This window comes from Pan troglodytes, chromosome 19 (assembly GCF_028858775.2).
Source record: "Pan troglodytes isolate AG18354 chromosome 19, NHGRI_mPanTro3-v2.0_pri, whole genome shotgun sequence".
In the NCBI taxonomy this organism is placed as follows: Eukaryota; Metazoa; Chordata; class Mammalia; order Primates; family Hominidae; genus Pan; species Pan troglodytes.
In genome coordinates, this window is record NC_072417.2 from 68,302,094 (window position 1) to 68,320,730 (window position 18,637).

At 39.2% G+C, this 18,637-nt stretch overlaps 1 protein-coding gene across 4 annotated transcripts in view; it reads left to right on the forward strand.

Annotated features, from left to right (window-relative positions):
• The window catches only part of STXBP4 (syntaxin binding protein 4), a 242,518-nt gene that overhangs the window by 202,504 nt on the left and 21,377 nt on the right, over nt 1-18,637 (forward strand). For 3 of the 4 annotated variants that reach the window (XR_010153343.1, XR_010153342.1, XR_010153344.1), the window contains exon 19: nt 4,475-4,685. The gene's annotated coding sequence lies outside the window, so the exon portion shown is untranslated. Of the gene's footprint in view, nt 1-4,474; nt 6,078-18,637 lie in introns of those variants that run through there. The other variant, XM_054671246.2, reaches the window with a different exon arrangement.

Genomic DNA, 18,637 nt, shown 5'->3' on the forward strand with positions numbered 1-18,637 from the left:
TCTTATTGAGGGGGAACTTACTAACTCCTTTAGTTCTTATTTTGCTTAAGGCTGAGTTTTTAAAACATCTAACATCAGCCAAGATTATTGATTTATCTATAAGGAATAATCTGTGAATTAATCTTCTGTAGCTTTTCCTTGCTGACCAGGGAATACCTCCCCATTGAAGCCTAGGCCAGATTCCAGTCCGTTTTGCCCATACCCCATCATGGTATTTTAGAGTACACCTGAATAAGATACACGGTGCCATGTACATGGAAACTGACTGCTCTCATGTTACGGGTTGAACTGTGTCCCCCCAAAATTTGTATGTTGAAGTCCTAAAATTGGCACTGTTGCCATAAGCCAGGGAACTACCTAGGAGATGCTAGGAGAGAGGCCTAGAATGGAACTCTCCCTCCCCCGCCCCTGGGGCCTTCAGAGGGAGCAGTGCCCAGCTGACACCTTGACCTTGGACTTCTAGCCTCCAAACTGTGAGACAATACATTTCTGTTGCTTAAGCCACTCAGTTAGTGTGCTTTGTTTTGGCAGTCTTAGCAAACTAATACATCCCCCAATCCAGAACTGTCCTCCTTTGGATAATAAAAACAGCAATAATTATAGTATCATTACCCTGAGTGACTGGTCCCACTGTTGGTCATTCTTTGTAGATGTGAGTTATTGCCCTATTGAGATCAGAAGTCCTCTCACTTAGAGGCATATCTAAGACTTTTTTCTTGTGGAGGGAGCTCACTCAACTGTAGGTAAGGTTTGACTCATCTGGGTTAGTAGTAAGAACAAACTTCCAAGTGGCACCATCTTCAAGGTGCAAGCCCATGTGGGCGATGACCAGGTCTGGTACATTAAGAGGCTCTTGGTAGCACATTAGAAACACCTGGAGAGATTTTAAAATTTACAAAGCCTAGCCAAACCCCAGACCCATTAACCCTGACTCTCTGAGAATAGGACCCTGGCACCTGTGTTTTAAGAATTCTAGGTGATTTCAATGTGTAGCCAAGGTTCACTGCCATAGCCTGTCCTGGAATGCAGGTAACTAAAACTTCAGCAGATTATGAAAAACAAAAGTTATTTTCTTGGATGCATATATTCTTATAGCCTCAAAACTGAAACTGCAAACTGAACAATGCTGCAGTCAGATACACACACATATTTCAACTGCATAACTTCCTTTAATAATACTTTTATTTTTCCAAATTTGAAGACTGTCCCTAAGTCCAGTTTCTTTTAAAAGTTAGTAATAATCCCACCATTTACATAGAAGTTACAGTTTAAAGTTTGCATTTCGTAATAACTTGGTGAGATAGGGCAAGCATTATTTCTAATTTGCATATGAGAAAAAACTAAGGCTCGGATGAGTTATGTGACTTCCCTGAGTCATGTTAGAGTAACTAACTCCTGATTTTTAAACTGAAGGTCCCAAATCCTGGGAACTCCCTCAGCTCTGGGCAAGCCAGGACAGGTAGGTCACCCTGCACCTACACAAGGACTGAGCTGAGTTCTAGTTACCTGCTGTGAAGGACTGTAGAGGTTATCTAAGCCAGCTCCTCCTTTTACTGGAAAAGGAAAAGACTGAGATAAGTTTCCAAAACCCCTGCTGGAGCACCTTCTACCTCTAGAAAGATGTTGAGGGGCTTCCAGGGCACAAAGGAAAGAGAAGTAACTGTGTCTCCTTCCCCAACCATGTATGTGATACATTCATTCTCTAGGATTGGAAATTCCCAGAAAGCTGTGTCAGCAATGAGATTTGTTTCATTGTTTTGCCTTGTTTTGTCATTGAGTTGTTATAGTTAAAGTTTATTATTTTTTAATGCAGAAAAAAGTGACTTTGGGGGGAGTGCAGAGTTCTATGAATTTTTAACACATGTCTAGTTATTTGACCACAACCGTAATCAAGATACAGAACAGTTTTATCATTTCAAGTGCTCTCCTGCTATGCTTTTATAACACACCCTTCCCCACCCCAACTCCTGGCAATTACTGCTCTATTCTCCGTAACTGTAGTTTTGCCTTTTCGAGAATATCATATAAATAATCATGTATTATGTAACATTCTGAGACAGGCTTCTTTCACCCAGCGTAATGCCTTTGAGATTCATCCAGATTGTTGTGTGTATCAGTAGTTTGTTTTTATTACTGGGTTATAGTTCATTGTATGGATATACCACAGTTTCTTTAGCCATTCACCCACTGAAAGTCATTTGGGTTGTTTCTAGGCTTTGGTGATTATGAATAAAGCTGCTATCAACATCCACGTATTGGTTTTTGTGTGAACATAAGTATTCATTTCTCTAGATGAAATACCCACAAGTAGGATTTCTTGATTTTGTGATATATATGTTTTCTATTGCTGCCCTTAAAAATTACATGAATTTAGTGACTTAAGCATTACAAATTTATTATCTTACAGTTTTGTAGGTCAGAAAGGTCTTAATGGGCTAAATTCAAATTATCAGCAGGGTTGTATTTCTTTCTGGTGGCCCTCAGAGAGAATCCATTTAAGTTCAGTTCCTTGAGGTCATAGAACTTGCCTTTTGACCCCCTTTATCCACCTGCAAAGACAGCAATGGCCAGTCAAGTCCAGTCCCTTCATGTACATCTCTTTCTAACCCTTCTCTCATCCTCTCTGAACTTTCTTCCATTGTCATATCTCTCTCTCTGACCCAACCATGAAAGGTTATCTGCTTCTAAGAATTCTTGCTTAGATTGGGTTCACCGTGATAAAATTCAGGATAATTTCACCATTTCAAAGTTCATCTCTTAATCACATCTGCAAAATCCCTTTTGCTTTTCAAGGTAACATCTTCATGTGATCTGGAAATTAGGGTATGAGCATTTGTAGGGGAGAATGTTATTCTGCCTGCTTATCTTTTCAAGAAACTTCCAAGCTGTTTTCTAGAATGGCTGTAGCATTTAATATTCCCATCGGCTGTGTATGAGAGTTCCAGTTGCTCCATGCCCTTGTCAACACTTGGTACTGTCAGTATTTTTTATTTTAACCTTTCTCATGGGTATGTAGTGGTATTTCATCATGGTTTAAATTTGCATTCTTCTCATGGCTAAAGATGTTGAACAACATTTCATCTGCTTATTTGTCATCTGTTTATCCTCTTTGGTGAAATTTCTGTTCAGATATTTTGCCCATTTTTTAAACTGGGTTGTTTTCTTGCTGCTGGGTTTTAAGAGTTCTTTATTCTGAATACAAGTCCTTTGTCAGATATGTGATTTTCAAATATTTTCTTGTCTAAATTCAACTTTTCCATATTTCACCTATATACCAGTTTACACACATACAACTTTCCTGCACCTCAGGTTCTGTTTAGGTTGGCCTAGACCACAGAGTGATCTGATTTGGGTTTCTAAGCCAGGGTTTTCAGATCTAAGAATGGCTCTGCCTTCTCCAAGTTATAGTAGATCCCAGATATCTACCTATCACAATTCACTCCATTCCTATATTCCTCTTAGATAATGCAACTTTTAATCTATTAAAAAATGTCATTTATAAGATCACAGGATTTTAAAGGGAAACAGCTACTCGGGAGGCTGAGGCAGGAGAATGGCGTGAACCCAGGAGGCGGAGCTTGCAGTGAGCCAAGATAGCGCCACTGCACTCCAGCCTGTGACAGAGCGAGACTCCATCTCAAAAAAAAAAAACAAAACATGGCATCTGCAACTCCTTTCACACTAATGACCCTACATTCCAACAAACATTTTTTGAGTGTGGATGTGGCCTTCATAAGAGAACCATTAGGGGAGTCAAATGACAGGAAGTCAGAATGAACTGGGAGGAAATTTGAGAACACTGCAGAGTAGTTCCTAAGCATGGGGAGAGACCTCTATACCACTGAATTATATAGATGTATAGATACCAAATCTGCTTGGAACAGTGTGATTTTTGAAATCTAAAGACACCTGCTGATGCTCATAGCAGAAATGCTGAAAATTAAGCAGAGAGTGGAAATTTTATTGCAAGCCTTCTGGAAATTTTTGTCTATGTCTGTATAATAAGGCAGCAATCTGGAGCTGTCTTGAGAATTAACTTAAAGAATCTAAAGTTGACAGAAACCAGCCCAGGCTATTTGAAAATCATTCTCTTACTGCACCAAGCAGAGGAGTTTATCAGTCAGAAACCCTGCGGGAAATAGGATCCATCACAGATGGTCCAAATGAAGGCGCTGCTCATAGATATGTGGTGAGGGGTCAAAGAACAAGCAAGTGATGGTGAAGCACCCAAAAACTAGCAGGAGGCTGGAAGCTATCTCTCTGCTTTTAGAGTTGGGGGACAAAGGGGAACATAATGTCACTGGAAACCACTGAAAATGAGACCGTGGAGGATCAGGCACCCTGCCAGAGCTGTAGTTGCAGAGGGATGCAGCTAGTATTGGAATATAGTGTCAAAGCAAGAAGGATAGAAAGAGATGAGGCCATCCCAATCTCACTCCCTCCTTTGTCTTTCCCATCCTCCCTTCTGCTTTAGAGCTTCCCATTGCTAGAAGGAAGCCAACCCAAAAGCATTCAGCAGGAGAGCCCAGGGGAGACAAGCTATAGGTCTCTACTTCCTTCTGAGGCACAGACAAGATCACAGATGGAACTGAGAGGCAGGTGGGGAATAATTGGCACAGGAGTAATCCAGTGATTCCTGACGCATGTGCAAGAGGAGGTCTGCTATCTGAGAAAGATGAATATGGGTGAGTAAACAAACCATTCATTCTTTGATGGGTAATTATCACCCACCTTCTAGGGGCACAGATGCTGCCCATGGATGAGATACACAGTTCTTATTCTCACAGAGCTTACAGCCAGTCAAGTGAAGCAGAGAAGAAGGCAAACTCAGCACAGGGGAGGAAGTAGGTGTGACAGACGCACATAGTGGAAGCATGTAACTCAGGAAAGAGTGGTCTGCGAGGGCTTTTTGGAGGAAGTTATGCCTCAACAGAAATGTAAATGATTAGTAGATATTGACGAGGCATGTGGAGAAGAGGAAAGGTGAGAGAGCCTCCTGAGTAATGTCAGGGTGATGAGACAGAGTGATGCTGTGGGGTTCAGTGTAACCATGTAAACAGAGCACATCTTCAGGTGGGCAACCAGGTGGGGACAGTAGGAATAACCTGAAATAACTCTGGAGAAGTAAGCAGGGCTCAGATGCCAAAAGGCCTCATAAGCTATGTTTAAAAATCTGGACATTCCCCTAAGAGTAAGGGTGAGGCACAAAAGATCTTAAGTACGGTGTGATCATTAATTTTATGTGTCAGTTTTACTGTGTTGAGGGATACCCAGATAGCTAGTAAAACATTATTTCTAGGTGTGTCTGTGAGGGTGTTTCTGAAAAAGATTAGCATTTGAATCAGTAGACCCAATGAAGATCTGCCCTCAGCAATGTGGGTGAATATCATCCAATCCACTGAGGGCTTGAACAGAGCAGAGGCAGAGGAAGGGAGAATCCTCTCTCCCTCTTCTTGAGATGGGACATCATTCTTCTGCCCTCAGACATAATATGTCCTGGTTTTGGGGCCTTGAGACTCAGATTGGGCCTTCCACCAGCCCCACCCTCACCCTATCCCCACCTCCCCACTTAGTTCTCAGGCCTCAGAAGAGTCTCATCATTGGCCCCCACCAGTTCTCAGGACATCAGACTGGGACCAAATTACACCCCTGCTTTCCTGGTTCTCCAGCTTACAGAGGCATCTCCTGGAACTTCTTAGCCTCTGTCATCACACAAACCAATTCCCATAATAAATTCCCTCTTATCTCTGTACCTATAATGATACATATGAAGATACTGGTTCTGTTTCTCTGGAGAACCCTGACTGAAACACAGGGCAATGGCATAATAAGATTTGTTTTTAAAAACTCCCAGGTGTAGAGGACAGCTGGGCAAGGAACAAGAGTGGAGGAAATTTTCAGACTGGTCCCTTCTCTGGCTGTAACATCCTGGCCAAGTGTCTCAACCTCCCTAAGCCTAGCGCCCTCACCTGTTCAACAGCAATAATCAGGCCTGTCTTGCCTACCTCACTGGATTATTGCAAGCAGTGAAGGGACGTGAACAGGCTCTGGCAACCAGAAAGCACAGTCATAATTCCAAATAACATGATGAAAAGAAAATGTGGCTGATATTGTTAATTTCCCAAGGAAATCTGTGTAGTCCTCTGACTCATTTTGCAAAGACTGGAGAGGAAATGGAGAAGGAAGCACACCAGAGCCAACACTTTGAAAGGAGGTTGTTCATTCCATCACTTTCGAAATGGAGATTCTGTCCTCCTGGCTGTGTGGCACATGATTCCTGTCCAATAAACAGGAATTGATGAATGGCTGAGTGAGGCTTTGTTTTGTTTTCATTTTTCAAACTCTTATGACTGCAGAGGGGAAAACTAAATCAATGCCATATGCCTGTAAAAATCCCTCTGACATCTTTTATTGTAATGGAAGATGACAATGGTTATCAGAGCAGAAGGAACATGCCTGAGTGAAAGTAAATACCAAACACGTTTTGGGAAACAAAGCACCTCCTGGTGACCTTTGCAGCTGTTCCACTCCCTAAAGTATGGCAACCTGGAGTTGTCTAATGACAGTCTAACCAGGATTTCCTCTTGTTTTCAAATGTGTGCCTCCTCCCTCTCCCTGGGTTGTGCAGAATTTTAAATGTCACCATAATCACATTTTTCCCGAGGATAACATGAAATATCATTGGAGCTTAATGGAGATGAACAAATGATCAAATTCAGATGTTAGTGATATATCATGTTAGAGGAATGAGATCTATTCCACAAGCTGCAAAGCCTCTAAATTTTGTTAACACAAATAAGAAATAAAGTAGCAAAACTACTATTTCTGAGTCCCTACCATGCACCCCACCCTGTTCCAAGTATTTTACACCTATCATCTCATTTAATCCTGACAGTTCTTCAGCGTGGGCATTATTGTCCCCATTTAACACATAAATTCAGATAAATTCATTGAACTATTTAAAGCCACATGGCATGTGGTTTTGTGAATGTCCCCCATTCAAGCTATATGGCCTTAATAAAGTTACTTACCTGCTGTCAGCCTCATCTGCAGAATGCAAATATCAAAGACCTCTCACTCATAAGATTGTGAAGGAGTACATTAAATAAGTTATGTGTAGCACTTAAGTACAGTGCCTGCTATACTGCAATCACTTACTGTATTTGTCAGAATTCTCCAGAGAACCAATAGGAGATATATAGATTTGTTTTATACATATAAGGAGATTTATTGTAAGGAATTGGTTCACATGATTAAAGAGGCTGTGAATTCCCATGATCTGCTATCTGCAAGCTACAGTAGACTCCAAAGAGCTAGTGGTATAGTTTCAGTATGAGTCTGAAGGCCTAAGAACCAGGACAGCTGAGGTCCAGTTCAAGTGCAGGAGAAGATCAATGTTCCAGCTCAAAAACAGACAGAAAGAAATCTTTCTTACTCAGGCTTTTATTCATCCAGGCCTTCAATGGAGGAAGAGGCCTAACCCATACTGGGGAGGAAAATCTGTTTTACTCATTCTATCCATTCAAATATTAATCTCACCCAGAAATACCCTCACAGACACACCCAGAAATGTTTAATAGGATATCTGGGCACTCTGTGCCCCAGTCAAGTTGACATATAAAATCACACTAAATAGTGCCTTATTAGCAATATTATTGTGATTGTTATTATTGTAGATCTGGTATTTTACATCTGTCTAGCCCTTTCCACATTGCCCGAAACCAAAACCAATCATCAGTATAATCATAATGAAATCAAAGCTACATATAATTTTTTTCTTCCCTTAGGAAATTTTTCAACATCTTGCACATTTAATTCATGGCAAGAGTTACTACCACTGGGACTATTTAATACTCTTGGGGAAAAGTGGAAATATATGATAGCAATTCAGAAATAAAGGAATGTCTCATATTGATTCCTAGAGCATGGAAAAAAAAATAAAGGAGGGGACCTAATTAACAGCTTCTTGCCAACCCTTCAGACTAGACCTGTGAGTATAGGTAACCAAGCAAAGAAGAGCTTAGACCATGAACTAAAAGAAAGCACATCCTTGGGCTGCAGGCATCTCATTAGACTCTCCTATATAAAACTGAACAAAAATGAGTTCAAATCTGAAGGCAAAAAGCTATATACAGTTGATCCTTGAACAACATGAATTTGAACTGCATGGGTCCACATATACATGGATTTTCTCCTACTTCTGCTACCCATGAGATAGCAAGACCAACCCCTCCTTTTCCTCCTCCTCCTCTTCCTCTCCCTATTCAATATGAAGACGATGAAGATGAAGATCTTTATTATGATCCACTTCCACTTAATGAGTAGTAAATGTATTTTATCTTATGATTTTCTTAATGTTTTCTTTTCTCTAGCTTATTTTGTTGTAAGAATATAGTATAAACTATATGTTACATACAAAATATGTGTTAATCAACTTTATGTTATCAGTATGTTATCAGACTCAAAAGTTATATGTGGATTTCTGACTGCAGCAGTGTGGCGAGATTGGCACCCCTAACACTAGCATCATTCAAGGGTCAACTGTATATATCTATACCACAAAATATTCCATGGAATTTTCCTTGACTCAAACCGATATCTCATTTACTAAGGTGCCCACTTTCTACCCACCACCTCCATGTCTGGTGGTGGAGTGAGAAAGAGCTGAGCTTGACATGAAGCCCTGCCACATACTAGCTTTGTTACCTTGAGCTAAATACTCATCTCTGAGCTGCAGGTGCCTCCTCCATTGGGCACAAAACCAACTCAACAGAGTCATTATGAAGGTTAAGGAGGTACCTGGCTGTATGTCTGGCACATGATAAGACCGTCGTAAATGTGAGCTTTCTTCCACTCTCTTCCTCTCACCTCCATAAGGAAAAAGTAGTAATATTTTCTTAAATAGCTACTGTTTGGGGACAACTGAAAGATGTCATTTGTTCTTCTTTGCATAAGGAGAAACCTAGAACTAAAAGAACTATAGGAACTTTCAAGTCCACTGGTCGTCAAACGATACTCTGTGAAGCCTTGTTGGGGAGTTTGAGGTTGGGTGAGATTTCTGTCCCTGTTCACCCCTACACTTCAACCTGAGTTCTTTTTACTTGCTTTATGTATGTATTTAAGACCTTGCTTTAACAAAGGAATCCCCAGAAAATAATTGCAAACCACCAGTCTAAAAGAATTACAATTTAGAGATGAGGAAATGGAGACTTTACAGGTAAGGCAACCAACTCTACAATCATTTGAGACAGAATCAGAATTGAAAGGCTGGTTTCTGAACTCTGAGACCACCATGCTTTCTGTCATTTTAAGCTGTAACACCTCACTATTACCAGTGTGGGAACAATAATGTGATATGACAGAAAGCCTCCCTCATCACAGAGAAACTTAGGTTTGGCTCAGGTTTACTGAGGGGAGTTTCCCATGAAGAGACTTGAGACAAGAGGAAAGACCATTTTAGGCATATCTCAGAGGTCAGGGTGGATAGCACCTGCTCTGTATGGCCTATAGAAGTCAAAATTCCTTTTAGATTCCTATTCCAAGACTTCATCCTACATCATGTCAACTGACACAAAACAATCCATTTTTTACTTTCTGCTAGAAGAGCTGAGTATACTTCAATTCACTAACATTTGGGGGAATGGAGGTGGAGACAGATGCAGGTTCACTTTGCTAAACTCATAACATTACTCTATCACACTAGCAACCTATGCTTCTTAACCTTTCACCTTTGTTTCTTCTCAGCTCCTTCATCTGATTGTCACATAAGACTCTAAATTCTTCTGCTACTTTGCAGACTTATCTAGTTTTTCTACCATTCTTGAATATTCAGAACTACCAAGGTGCTTAGCAATTTGAAAAAGTCCTCATGCTATCAATAATCAGCCTTCTTAGAATGTAGTTGTAATTATAGGTAAAAATTTTTTAAATAAATCTTAAATTAAATTGTATTCTATTATAGGAAAAACAGAGTCACCTATGATACAATGAGAGGATAAAGCAGTAATGCTGAATTTTTCCTACTCAAATTTCACCTTCCCTTTGGAGTGCTGTCACAATTCTTTTGCTGATATCTCATTCAGGCCCTGGAAAATGTTATTTTCACCTTAAAATTCACAGCCCAAGCCTGAACTGCATCCCTCTCCTTGGTTCCCATAAGAAGCACAGAGAAAGGGAAATTTAATTTTTAAGATAATTAAATAGCGTCTGAAATGGTGGACTAAGTAGTTCAAACCAACACTCCCACTGAAGACAATTAGAAAATCCGGACTTAAAAATAATCGCCTAAAGTCATTGGAAAGCTGAAAAGGCAATGAGAAATGCTAAGACTGATATCTGAAAGAAGATGGAAACCAATAGAGATAAGTTAAACATTTGAGCCTATTTACCCTTAGGGTATCTGCTGATTCTAGAAGGGGTGAGTAAGGGTATGAGTTACTGAACAGAAATTTTAACAGATTCATTAGCGTTAAAGAGACAAAAGTAGGAGGAGTCCAGAGCCCACCAAAGGGGTACTGATAAATCTTTGGAACTTTAAAGGCTCAACATCCTATGAGTAAGGGTAAAGTGGAAGATTAACCCTTGCAGAAACTGAAGACAAGATTAAAATCATTTCAGTCCCTGAAACTGGATCAATATAACTCAAAGATTCTAGTGCCCCTACTTATCTTCCATAAATAAACACAAATTATCTTTTTCTTTTTTCTTAATTTTCATACTACCATATCCAGCAGGTGGTAAAAAGAAACCAAGCACATGAGAAGACAAGGCAAGAATCAAGAGAAAACAGCAAAAAGAGAGTTCTAGATAATGGAATTATTAGTCACAAACTTTAGCAATTCTTATAAAGGAGATAAAAGACGAGATTCGAGATTTTGGCAGATAATTGGAAACCACAGAAAAGGGGATACTTTAGAGCTAAAAGATATAACCAAAATTAAGAACTCCATGATGTGTTTAACAGCAGTTAGGCACAACTTAAAACAGGGAAATGGAAAAAAACATCCAGAATTATGCAAGAAGGAACAAAAGAATAAAAATACAGAAGAGACTAAAGGGCATATGAAGTACAGTGAGAATATGAAGTACAATGAGAAGGGATAACGTATAATTTGAGTCTCAGAATATACAGAGGGAAATAATGGGTTAGAAAAAATATTTGAATATACATTGACTGAATTCTTACCAAAACTAATGTAATATATGAAGCCATAAATTCAAGAGTGCTTACAAACCCCAAGTAGGATAAATACAAAGAAAGCCACATCTAGACACATCATAGTAAAACTTCTAATAAACAAAGACAAAAAGAAAATATTAAAAGCAGACAGAAAAAAAAAGACCGCTTACCATGTCAACAGAAATAATAAGAGACAAAAAACAATAGAATTACTCCTACAAAGTGCTAAGGAAAACAACAATAACAACAAAAAACATTGCCAACTTAGAATTCTATGTCTGGCAATAATGGCTTTTAAGAACAAAGATAAAATGAAAACTTTTTTAGACAACAAAAGTCAAGAGAATTGAAGAGACCCATGTTAAAGGAAGTTTTTAAGAAACAAGTTACTCCAAATGAAGCTTAAAGATGAAAGAAAGAATAAAAATCAAATAAAAGAATAAATATGTGATTAGAGTTCAATGGATATTGACTGTAAAAAGCAATAATGATTACATCTCATAGTGTTTTAAATATCTCTAAACCTATTGATAGGCAGCAACAATAGCATATAAGTCAAAAGGAGGGTAGACTTCAAATATTCTAATGTCCTTGCACTTTACATAAAGAGGGTAAAAACTACCAAGCAGCATTAGCCTTTAATGGGTAATGGATGAATGTTGTAATCTCTCAATCAACCACCATAAAGTTAGTAAAAGTAAAAAAATGGAAAATTCAACTAACGTAAAATAAGACAAGAGGCTATAGGCACAGTGGCTCATGCCTGTAAACCCAGCACTTTAGGAGGCTGAGGTGGGAGGATTGCTTGAGCCCAGGAGTTCAAGACCAGCCCGGGCAAGACAGCAAGACCCAGTCTCTATAAAAAATAAATAATAAATAAGAAGACAAGAAACAAGAAATATGTACATACATTGGTTGGCATAAGTAGAAAGCTCATGTTAAAATGATAGATTCAAGCCAAATATATCAGCAATTGATTAAATGTAACTGGACTAAATGCCTCAGTTGTAGGCAAAGATTGTCAGACTTTATAATTCAACAAAGGTCAACTAAAACTGTGACTCTTGTTCACAAGAGTCATTTCAACATGGAGATATTGTAAAAGGATATAAAAAGCACATGAATTTTAAGAGATATACAGTGCAAAGAAAAACTCTGAAAGAAAGGTAGTATCACTAAATTAACAGAGAAAAGTATACTTGAAGGCCAAAATTGTCACAAATGAATAAAAGAGAAACTTCATAATAAAAAATGGTTTAATTTGCCAGGTAGCTGTGGCAATTATACATTTATGTGAACCAAGTAATATACAAGCTTATGTTATTATTTCAATATCTTACTAAGAGTTTTTCATCATACCTTGCAGTATAAGCAGACAAAAATAATCAGAAAAAGGTATGGACAATCTGAACAACACATTTATAAATGTGACTTAATTGTTATCCTACTCAACAACTGTAAAATACACTTTTTTTTTCAAATACACATGAAGTAGTTATAAAACTTGACCATATTCTGGGTCATAACACAATTCTCAACCAATGTCAAAGAACTGAAATCACCTCATCTGACAAATGATGATTTTATTTCTTCCTTTATAATTGTATAACTTTTATTACTTTTTCTAGCCTTATTAAATTGCTTAGTAAATTATTGAAAAGAGGTTGTAGAGGGCAAGTTTGTTACATTCCCAATCTCAAAGAGAAAATGTGACATATTATTTACAACCGGAAGAGAAATTTAATTTTTACTATTTTTTAAAAAGTTATTATCATAATGTATAACACATGCACAAGTGTACCAAATATAAATATGCCATTCAGTGAATCCTCACAAAGAAAACACTTGTATAAGCATCACACAGGAGAAATAGAACTTTCTAGCACCCTTGAAGTCCCCTTGAGCTCTTCCTTTTCTCCAAGGTAACCAGTATCCTAACTTCTGAAAGTATGTATTCCTTTCGTGTGCTTTTAAACTTTATGTAGATGGAATCATACATATGTATTCTTTTACCTGGCTTTAAAAAACTCATTGCAACATCAGAAAAATATAAGCTGAGGAGTATTCTTTAATCTCTAGTCTTCAAGTGTGTTAACATCATAAACGTCAGGGGAAAACTGAGGAATTATTCCAGAGCAAAGGAAGCTAAAGAGACCTAACTAATAAATGTTTTCTTGGATTAGCTCCTGGACCTATGCAGATATTATTGGAACAATAGGCAAAAATTGAAGGGGGTCTGTGGATTAGATGGTATTATTGTACTAATGTTAATTTCTAGATTTTGGTGATACTTTGGTTGTATGAAAGATTGTTTGTTTGTTTGTTGAGATGGGGTCTCGCTCTGTCACCCAGGCTGAGTGCCGTGGTACGATCACAGCTCACTGCAGCCTTGACCTCCTGGGCCCGAGCCATCCTGCCACCTCAGCCTCCTGAGTAGCTGGGATACAGGCGCATGCCACCAGGCCAGGATAATTTTTGTATTTTTTGTAGAGATGAGGTCTTGCTTCATTGCCGAGGCTGGTCTAGAACTCCTGGGCTCAAATAATCTGCCCACCTCGGCCTCCCAAGTTGCTGGAATTACAGGCATGAACCACCACCTGGCCACTATTTTCTTCTTCTTCTTCTTCTCCTTCTTCTCCTTCTCCTTCTCCTTCTCCTTCTTCTTCTTCTTCTTCTTCTCCTTCTCCTTCTCCTTCTCCTCCTTCTCCTCCTCCTTTCTCCTTCTCCTTCTCCTTCTCCTTCTCCTTCTTCTTCTTCTTCTTCTTCTTCTTCTCATACTGAAGTATTACAAAGCCATGGGGCATTATGTGTGCAACTTGCTTTCAGGTGGAGTGTGTGTACGTGTGTGTGTGTGCACATAGAGGGGAAAAGAGAATAGAAATTATAAGGTACATGAAGTAAAATGTTAATAAGGAATCTCTGTGGAGAATATATGAGGTCTTTATATTATTTCAAAATGAAAATGAAAATAAAGCATTATAACATGAGCAACTTCCAATGGTATTAAAAATTCACCTGCCTTCAAGGTGTTCATAGTCAAAGACCGGAGTGGAGAGAGCAGATGAGTACTGGGCAGTGACATCTGAGGACAACTACTCTGATAGGGCAAAGCACTTACTGTGTGTGCCAGGACCACAGAGGAGACAGACTCAACGCATCCACTCAGGGCATGGAGGCTTCCTCACAGAATTAATGGTTGACCCAAGACTTACAGGAGGTCATAATCTGGAGAAAGACGAAAAGGGTGAACTGAGCAGAGTGAACATCATGTTTAAAGGCATGGAGAAAGGAGAGAATCCGGTGAGTTTGGGAAGCTGTAAATGGCTGTCCATGGCTGGGACCCAGGATCCATGTGTGGAGGCACCAGAGCATGAAGCAGCCTGTACTTTATCCTGAAGATGATGGTGCATAACAGGGTGTTAGATCTAGAGTGGACATAACAATTATCTACGCCAACCCCTTCCATACATCCTCTGTGAAACAGAGCTTTTACCACCACTATGCAATTACTTGTCTACAAACCCACCACGTGATTGCTGACACTGAACCATACATTAATTTATGACCACAAATATAAATGATAAAAGTAGCTTGGGATAAATGCAATTTTTTTTGAGACAGGATCTCGCTCTCTCACCCATCCTGGAGTGCATAAATGCATTTAAATAGTGAATGCCATAGAAAGAAATTTTCAGGAGGAAAACAATGCATGGAAAGAAAAGCTCTAGCTATATTTCAAGTTAACAAATACAGAAAAAGCGATCTTAAGAATTAATAGCCTCATTATATATTAATACTTCTAAAACTAAGCAAATTTGAAAAAACTTGGGTGGCTTTGTTTAGTAAATCAAAGTATGTAGTGTTGTAAAAGAATAGGCATTTAAAGAAAATATATCTTTACTAAAATCCAAATGGGGAAAATATGCAATGCACCAAATTCTAAAGGATGTATGATGGTTCAATCAAAGGAACATGGAAGTTACAAGGAAGCTGAGTTGAAGATAAAAAATGAATTATTGGCTTAGGGAAGAGGTAATAAAATGACAAAATCATTTTATCTGTGATGTGGTGCATGGTCTTTGGAGACAGACAAATGTGGAGAGGAATACACAAGGTCTCTGTAATCTTTTGCCAGTTGATTATCCAGTTGTCATGAAGGCTAAATGACAAATAGATATACTATCATTAGTCCCCAATAAATATCACTCCCTTTCTCATTTTCTCCATTCATTCCTCTTTCCTCCATTTCACAGCTATATCCTTATTTTCACACATGACCAACAAAAGAGACAGCAAGCAAAACAAAGATCCTCCAAAATTACCTTAAAAGACCCAAAATAAAAAGAGCTCACTCTTCAAATCAAAAGGGACAAAGAAACCATGAAAGGTATTCATTCAAGTGAGGCTTAGAGGCTGTGGGGCTAAGAAATACATGGATGTCCAGAGCTGCCTTATGCAGACAGAGTATTTTGCAAATCTGTTCCAGGCGTCTGCTGAGGTTTCTGCCTCCTTCAGGGAATGTATTGCCGTCATTAATGCACACTGACTGGTATGCTTTCCCTCCAACTGGTTTTGCAGAGAAGTAGGCAGCATGCTCCCTCATAGGCAAGATGCAAAAGGAGAGCAGAGAGGCAGAATGCCCATGTATATGCAGAAACCTTGCCCAGAAGATGACTTATTACATTAAAGGTGATCAAGCTTGGGAAGGAACCGTGAAAACTCTATTATGCTGTTAGGAATATTCACAGCCAAGTATGTGCTAAACTGCACCCCTCCCTTGTTTCTTGCCAAACAGGCTGATGTGCTGTGCTGCTTAAGATTTAAAAAAAAACAACAACAACAGGGTTCTATGGAGCCCATTCTTAGAATGCCAAAGATCATGAGAAGTCCCAGATCTTCTGAGCCAACCCAAACCTGGCTGGTCTCAGAGATGGATGATATAGCATCCTGGAGCTGGCCCAGTGTTCCTCTCCAAATGGATTCAGGAAATGCACTGAGCGTTAACAAAGCTTCCTCCCAAGGTTGTGAGGCTGTAATGAGAACACATCCGAATTTCCTCCCAGGGAGGCTGCCAAGAACTCAGAGGAGTGGGGAAGGAGTGTCTGGACCAAGGGATGGCTGTGAGGGAGATAAGCTCCAGCCCTCTAGAGTTGTCGATCAGGGATTTAGAGGGACTTAGAGAGAATGAAAGCACTCAGAGAAATAAACCTTTCATAACCATCTTTAGGGCAGGCAGACATAAGAATTAAAGAGTAACAAAGATCTTTGCTCTGACGGAAGAGCCCAGAAAGCTTAAACCATAGCAACCTTGGTAATAAGTGTACCAGATGCTATGCCGAACTCTACATGCATTATCTCATTTAATCTTCATGATGTCCCTGTGATTGGCACTGTTATCATATCCATTTTACAGATGAGGAAACTGCACCTTAGAGAGGTTATGCAACTAATCTAAGACCAACAGCAGTGAGTTTTGAAACCATCACTAGATACTGCCTCTCCATTGAAGATAATCTATTGCCTAACAAGGTGTTTAGCACACTGTAAGCATTCGGTAAATAATTATTAATGAAATAAATAATCAACTAATGTCGAATATGGCAGAATAAGGTCAGCACTGGATTAATGAAGACCTGCACTAACTGGCTGTGTAACTCATGGTAAGTTGCTGGATGTGTCTGGGTCACATTGTCCTCATCTGAAAAGAAGAATTTAGACTATATGCTCCCTGGGAAATATGGCATGATGAATAAGTCATATGGAGAGCCAGCATTTAAAAGAACCCATGCATAAAGTCTAAACCAGAGTCCCCATTGTAATTCTGACCCATGTTCCAGCTATCTGAAATTGCTTCTTTCTCCCTAGAACAATGATACCTGGGAACTGGACAGACACGCACCTCTTTCTCTCCAGAGCACCTTATGCAATAGTAGCAGAGGGCACTGCCACTAACAGAAGGGTCCTTTATTAGAGGTGCCATTCCATTCTCAGTGACTGCATTCTCCTCTTTGTCTCAGTCAAAAAGCACTGTGGCCACTCCTGATTTTAAAGGATCCCACAAAGAATTTTCTTACCCTGGTTCCTGGCAATTGAAGTGCAGAGATCCTTTCTACCAAAGTGATTCCATAATGACAGCAACCATCTATTAGAATGGTCTCAGAGCAAAACTATATTCTTAAATGCTTTCCGAGTTTCCTCTTCTTTCCTTTAAAATTTCTTTTTGTCATTAAAAGGCATTAAGTAAGAGCTTGGGCAGAACTTGCTGAACTGCAGAATTGGTTGCTTTTGTATCAATTCTTACTGTACCCAGACATTATCCGTATTTCATTCTTTTTTTAGTCACTGTCTGCTTCCAGACCTGTTCATTCTCCTCATCTACCCAGTCTCCATCAAAGCCTGCCACCTCTGGGAAGACTTTTCTGAGTCCCTCAAGCAGATGTGGGCACTTTTTGTAGGAATGAATTATACTTGGGGCTAGAATCCATGATTTCTCCCCTTTGCATGCTCAGTACCCAGCAGAAGGCCTGATGCAAGGGGGACATTGAATATATATTTGGCAAAAAAATGCTGAAAGGATGCTTCAAAAAACCAAGTAAAACATTAATAGATTAAATGAAAAGTAAATTATGAGAATATATATTTTTTAGTAATGGTTATCAAAGAGTCTACATCCAGACAATAATTACACTGATGACCACTTTTCCTCTTTAGACTTTATAAAATGTGTGGCTTGAACAAGCCCTGTGTAAGTTGAAGCTAAGGACAGATAGTTTATCTAAGAGAGAGAAAGATGGATTTTCTGAAAATCCAAATGCATTTGCATCAGAGCTTACTTTGAGCCTTAACCCAGTTCCAACAAATGGATGAAAGGATCAACCTTTCCATCAACAAGCATCTACAAGAAACAGGCTGCCCAACACTGCCCTAGATCTCAGAGACAAAGTGAGGCCACGGTCAAGTTACGTGCCCCAGATGGAAGGAGACAGTTTAGTCTGAAAGAGTGAAGGCTGAGTTATGAAGTAATTCTTGTTGAAAATATACCTATACAAGGAATTAAATTTGGAATATCAGTCCTCTCTGACATTGGCCAGTTCTGTGGCCCTATTCAAACAAGATTACGCTCTGAAAAACAGATGCTAGACGAAAAATATGAGAAAGTATAAGAGTCATCTATGTGCTACCCAGGTGGTGTGATTCAGTGGGAAGAGTGACTGTAAATTGGATTAAGCCTGGGTTAGAATCCTAGCCTTGCCCCATAGTACCTCTTAGTCATGCCACTTACCTTCTGAACATCATTCTCCTCTCTAGAAGAGTAGAGAAAATAACACTTATTATATATTGTTGAAAGTAGGCAGTTCAGTAAGTGTTACTTTCCTTTCCTCTAGGCAGTAGGCCACTGGAGAAAAGAATTAATAGGGAAACTTTCTAAATGGGGAAAAAATTGGCTAGATTTCCAAC